The sequence below is a fragment of the Myotis brandtii genome, unplaced genomic scaffold, assembly GCF_000412655.1.
Source record: "Myotis brandtii unplaced genomic scaffold, ASM41265v1 scaffold479, whole genome shotgun sequence".
Lineage (NCBI taxonomy): Eukaryota > Metazoa > Chordata > Mammalia > Chiroptera > Vespertilionidae > Myotis > Myotis brandtii.
In genome coordinates, this window is record NW_005368305.1 from 1,147,501 (window position 1) to 1,153,009 (window position 5,509).

Sequence of the window (5,509 nt, forward strand, 5' to 3'; positions counted from 1 at the left end):
CCGGCCGATCCATGATTCTCTCTCATCACTGAGTTTCTCTCTCTCTCCCTCTCCCTTCCTCTCTGACATAAATAAATATATATATATTGTCTAAAGTTTTACATATGTCTCATTTTTCCCTGATTGATGCCCCCCCCAGCCATTCCCACCCCCAAGGGCAAGCCTCCACCACCCCAGTGTCGGTGTCCATTGGTTATGCTAATATGCATGCATGCAAGTCCTTTGGTTGCTCTCTAATCCCCCTACCTACCTTATCATTTGTCTCTGGATCTATTTTTAATTCATTAGTTTATGTTGATCATTATATCCCAGATATGAGTGAGATCATGTGATATTTATCTTTTTCTGACTGACTTACTTCGCTTAGCATAATGCTCTCCAGTTTCATCCATGCTGTTGCAAATGGTAAAAGTTCCTTCTTTTTTATAGCAGCATAGTATTCCATTGTGTAGATGTACCACAGTTTTTTAATCCATTCATTTGCTTATGGGCACTTAGGTTGTTTCCAAATCTTAGCTATTATAAATTGTGCTGCTATGAACATAGGGGTGCATATATTCTTTCTGATTGGTGTTTCTGGTTTCTTGGGATATATATTCCTAGAAGTGGGATTACTGGGTGAAATGGGAGTTCCATTTTTAACTTTTTGAGGAAATACCATACTGTCTTCCACAGAGGCTGCACCAGTCTGCATTCCCACCAGCAGTGCACGAGGGTTCCTTTTTCTTCACATCCTAGCCAGCACTTGTCATTTGTTGATGGATTGTTTTGAGATAAAGGCAACTGAGATCTTGAGGGTTCAAAATAAGCTCCCCCTATCCCTCTTAACTACCTGAAAGAATTTGAATTATGGGCCTTGCTCATAATAAGAGATTATCACAGATAACCTTTTTTTGACCTATCTATAGGGCAAGACAAAGTTTTAATTACTGAACATCTGCTCTTCTTATCTTCCTATTATGACCTTCCTCCTCTCTGAAGCCCCATAGTTCAAAATGTCATATATACCTCATTTTCTGACTCTCTCATGTATGTGTTGTTCCTGACTCTCTCATGTATGTGGAATACTTATGTGTACATATGCATTAAATTTGGTTAATTTCTCTTATTAATCTGCCTCATGTTAATTTAATCATTAGAGCAGACAAAAGAGCTTTGAGATAGAGTAAAATTTCTTCCTCCCCCATAATATCATAACATTTAATCCTCACAATAGTCTTTATTTCATCCCCAGTTTGCAGACTAGGACTAAAGACAAAGAGGTAGTAGGTGACTCAAACAAACTTACATGGTTTCGAGAACTTAAGATTTTTCCAGTCTTCTACTTATGTTTTAGATTTTATTTTCTCTACTGTTAAAGCCTGTCACAATCAATTTTTTTAAACCTATTTGCTCTCATTTTGAACCATTACTGTCTCATTGGCAGAAATAATAGTAACTTACAGTTGATTTTATTGAGTATGAAAGGGCGAGGGCTACGCCCTCCATCTTGCACTAGGGCGAGGGCTACGCCCTCCATCTTGCCCCGAATCCTCCATTTTTGGGCAGCCATGTGCTCAGCAGGTAGCTTCTTCCCGGAGGCCCAAGCCTCTGCTAGCCACACCTAGGATTTCTTTAAACTAACCAATGATAATCAAGGGAAGTGCGCGCCATAGATATGACCACATCCTGTGTAACAAGACACCGACTTGTGCCTGGCCAATTGGCAGGGCCCACAGTCCTCTCTCCTCCCCTTACTCCAACCCCCCTATAAAACCCCTCTTCCCACAGGGCTAGCTCTCTCTCGTCTCGCCGCTGTGTCAGTAAGGAGGCTGGGGGAGCCAAGCCCGAGCTTGAATAAAGACTCTTATGCTTTTGCATCGGACACGGCTGGCTCCCTGGTGTGGTTTCTTGGGGATCCTGAAATCTGGGCATAACAAGTACTTAGTACTTCTGTCCAGAGTCCTAAACTTTTCATATTAATTATCATGTGTGATGTGTCAATAGCCTTATTAGGTGTCTACCAGTTTCATGATTATAGAAGAGGAAACTAAATCTTAGGTTAAATATCTTACTCAAAATCACAATTAGTTTGATGTAGGACACGTATTTGCTGCAGATATGTCTTCTCAACATAAGAAACTTCCAAACCTGTAGATAATTTTTATGAGTTTATTTGAGCTTAAGTGATGACAATTGCTAGGAAGCAAAATCTCAACTAATTGAGAAAATGCTCTGGAAAATGGCTGTTTTACCACTTTATTTTAAATATCAGAGCAAAAGGGGAATACATAAGGAGGTTATATGAAATCCATTGGTGCTAGATTAGGGAAGGGGGAGGATGCAAAGTGGAGAAATCTCTGACATTGGATAAAAAAGTAAAATACATACTTCTTTCACATTGGTGGGTATAGGATAGTTAACAATTAACTTTTGCAGCACATAGATGTGGTATGCAGAACAAGATAACAATGAGGGGTTCTGTGGTATCCAGTTCTGGTTGAAGATTGTACCCTGAAGGATCTGGTAAAAGGGGATTACTCTGAATTCCAAAGGTATATTATCTTAGATGCAAAAAGACAATAGATAGGCTCAGTTAAGGTAAACATTGATCTTTGTCAGGGAAGATACCAACCTAGGATGTGACTACTCACCATGACTCACTTTTAATTGTTCAATAGATGCTTTCTGGTTACATACTGTATTAATCATTGTTGATAAAAATAAATGTCAGAATGTTATTTATATATAATGACCTTCTAAAAAAGTCATTTGAAACAGCTTTTAATTAAAGGGTATTAAATAAAAAAAAATCCAAACCAACTCCTGAAACATGCGTAACATGAAAAATAAGAAAAGATCTAAAAATTTTGAAGCACAAATGGAAAAAGAAGAATGCACAGTTATGGAGAAGCTTTGCTGAATAGTCACCACTTAGATATTATGTGCAAACGTGAAGTGTTCTTATTTGAAACTCTCCAAGAATTGTAATATCAGCCCCTTACCAATTTATTATTTTTTTTATTTATTTTTTATTTTTTTTTACTGTACAGCCCCCTTCAGTGCTCATAGCCCAAGGGGAAGGAGGCTGGGCAATGGTTTGAGGCTGCAACTTCCTCTGGCATGGGTCCACTAAGCCCCTTACTAAATTATAAGATCAGTTTTAACTTCTGTTGCCAGAGAAATCAGTGGGTCCAATTTCCCTGACACTAGTGGGAGTGGGTTGGCTCTTGCAATATCTTTAGAAAATGTATTTTCCAAGACTTGCATGAGAGGATGAATGGTTTTTATTTGCATGGAATTATATTTCTCGGGTTGCAAAGTCCCATTGTCTTTAAACCAGTCCTGGGAATGTGCAGCTGGCGGTTCAGTAGAGATAAAAGTAGGGCCACTGTCCAGGGTGTCCATTCCATGGTGGAACTGAGTCCGATACAGCAGTAGGCTAATCACAGTCCGTTAGTTCATTATATGGAGTCCACCTGGCTGTGGGCCATGTGAGTGCAGAGCATGTGAGCCCTGCAAGCCAGGAGTCAGGCATGAGCAGCAAGAGAGAGAGAGAGGCTCCCTTGTTCAGGTGCTAAAGTATCAAACCTTTCCTTGCTTGTAGTGGCCATGCCTTTTCTGGCCATTGACTTGTTCCCAGGTGTGGCTGACAGGTAAACATCTTCCTATGTCACCCAGACCTTACTGGGCATTTATCTATTGTTCAGTCCCTTCCTCCAGTGATCTACGGGGACAGGACTGGAGAATGTTTACTGCAGGTTTCTGGCAAAACTGTATAAATGGCATGCCTATATAATCTAGTCTTTCCTTTACTTTTTCCTCGTAAATAATAACCAGATTATTATAACAGTATCAATTCAACATAATCTAGATATATATGAGGAAGTTTCTGAAAGTATAAATCTGCAAGGTTCAAGCTCACATTCCTACACTCTTTTTTTTTTTTTTTCTCCTGGGCCTGCTTTCCCCCTCTTTGTCCTAAAAGACTGATGATGTGTGCCTGTGTGCTGATGTGGGGGGGCGGGGATATCTGCATTTGTGGGAGATCAGTGGAAGGTGAGTTTGCTATTCACTCCCTATTGGTCACTGCTGTACTTGTGTGAAATTGACTATTGATTCTCTAAGTGACAAGAGTCCATGTTCTTACTCTGAGCTGCAGTACAGTTATGGGTCCCATGGGGACTCTGCTCAACTTTGTTGTGCACAGTTCCACAGCAAGTTGTCTTGCTACCAAAGATTAGAAAGATGAGACCTCTTGTTTCTAGGGTCCTCTTCACTGTGGAGCACCCACCATGCTTCCTCTTGATTGAAGAGACTCTCATAAATCTTAGCTGTGCTTGCTCTTACTTTACTTGCTTTCACCTGCAGGTTTCCCCTCTTCTGGCAGCTTTAATGACTCAACAAATGACTTAAAAAATCAATATAAATGCCTCAACTTCCTACAAGTAGCAGGGAACTATAAAAGTGCCTCTACTCCCCCTCTACTGAAGGAATGAATTGCATGACCCCTTCTCCTTCAGAGTAAGATGAGTACTAGAGACTGATGGTGGTGCTCTACATTCTGCTACACAAAAGGCAGTGTCCTTTAGGCTGTCTCTAGCCCCCTTCTATAAAAGGATGGTGGTGTGTAGATTCATATTTAACATTTTCTGTAATACTTAGTTTTAGCAAGTCCTGAGACAAGGTGGTTAGCAACACAGTGGGTGTCTGATGTTTTATTCTCAGCTGAAACTACTCCTACAGCAATCCTAGTGCATTCTGTTTAACTCTTGATCTGAGAAGCTCTGTGTTAATAGTTCTAGGTCCTGGATGAACATTAGACTCACTTGGAAGTATTTATAAGCTGTAACTGCTCAGTGCCCACCCCAAACTGAGTTAGATGAGGGAGTGTAATCCCAGCATAGTACTTTGTAACAAGTGGACTATAAGGGAATTCTATTGGAGATGAATATCCATCCTGTTAGTTCACTAACACCTTATAATCTCATAATAGGAAAAAATATTATACTAGGAAACCTAAACTAAAGATGTTGACATAATTAAGTAAAGGCTCTTAGTTCTTAGCTTCCAGTTAGCCAAGCAAAGAGAGAAATTGATTGTACAACACAACTTTCAGTGTCTAATTAATAGTTATTCAGATTCAAAACTTTTCCTCTAGGTAGAAATTTAAAGCTATAATGATTCACTAGAGGTCTGGTGCATGGAATTCGTGCACTGGGGGTGGGGGGGCGGGTGTCCCTCAGCCCAGTCTGCACCCTCTCCAATCTGGGACCCCTTGGGGGATGTCGGTTTAGGCCCAATCCCTGTGGCAGTCGGACATCCCTCTCACAATCCGGGACTGCTGGCTCCCAACCCCTCACCTGCCTGCCTGCCTGATTGCCCCTAACCGCTTCTGCCTGCCAGCTGATCACCCCCTAACCACTCCCCTGCCAGCCTGATTGATGCCTGACTGCTCCCCTGCTGTCCCAATCACCCTCCAACTGCCCTCCCCTGCAGGCCTGGTCCCCCCAACTGCCCTCCCCTGCTG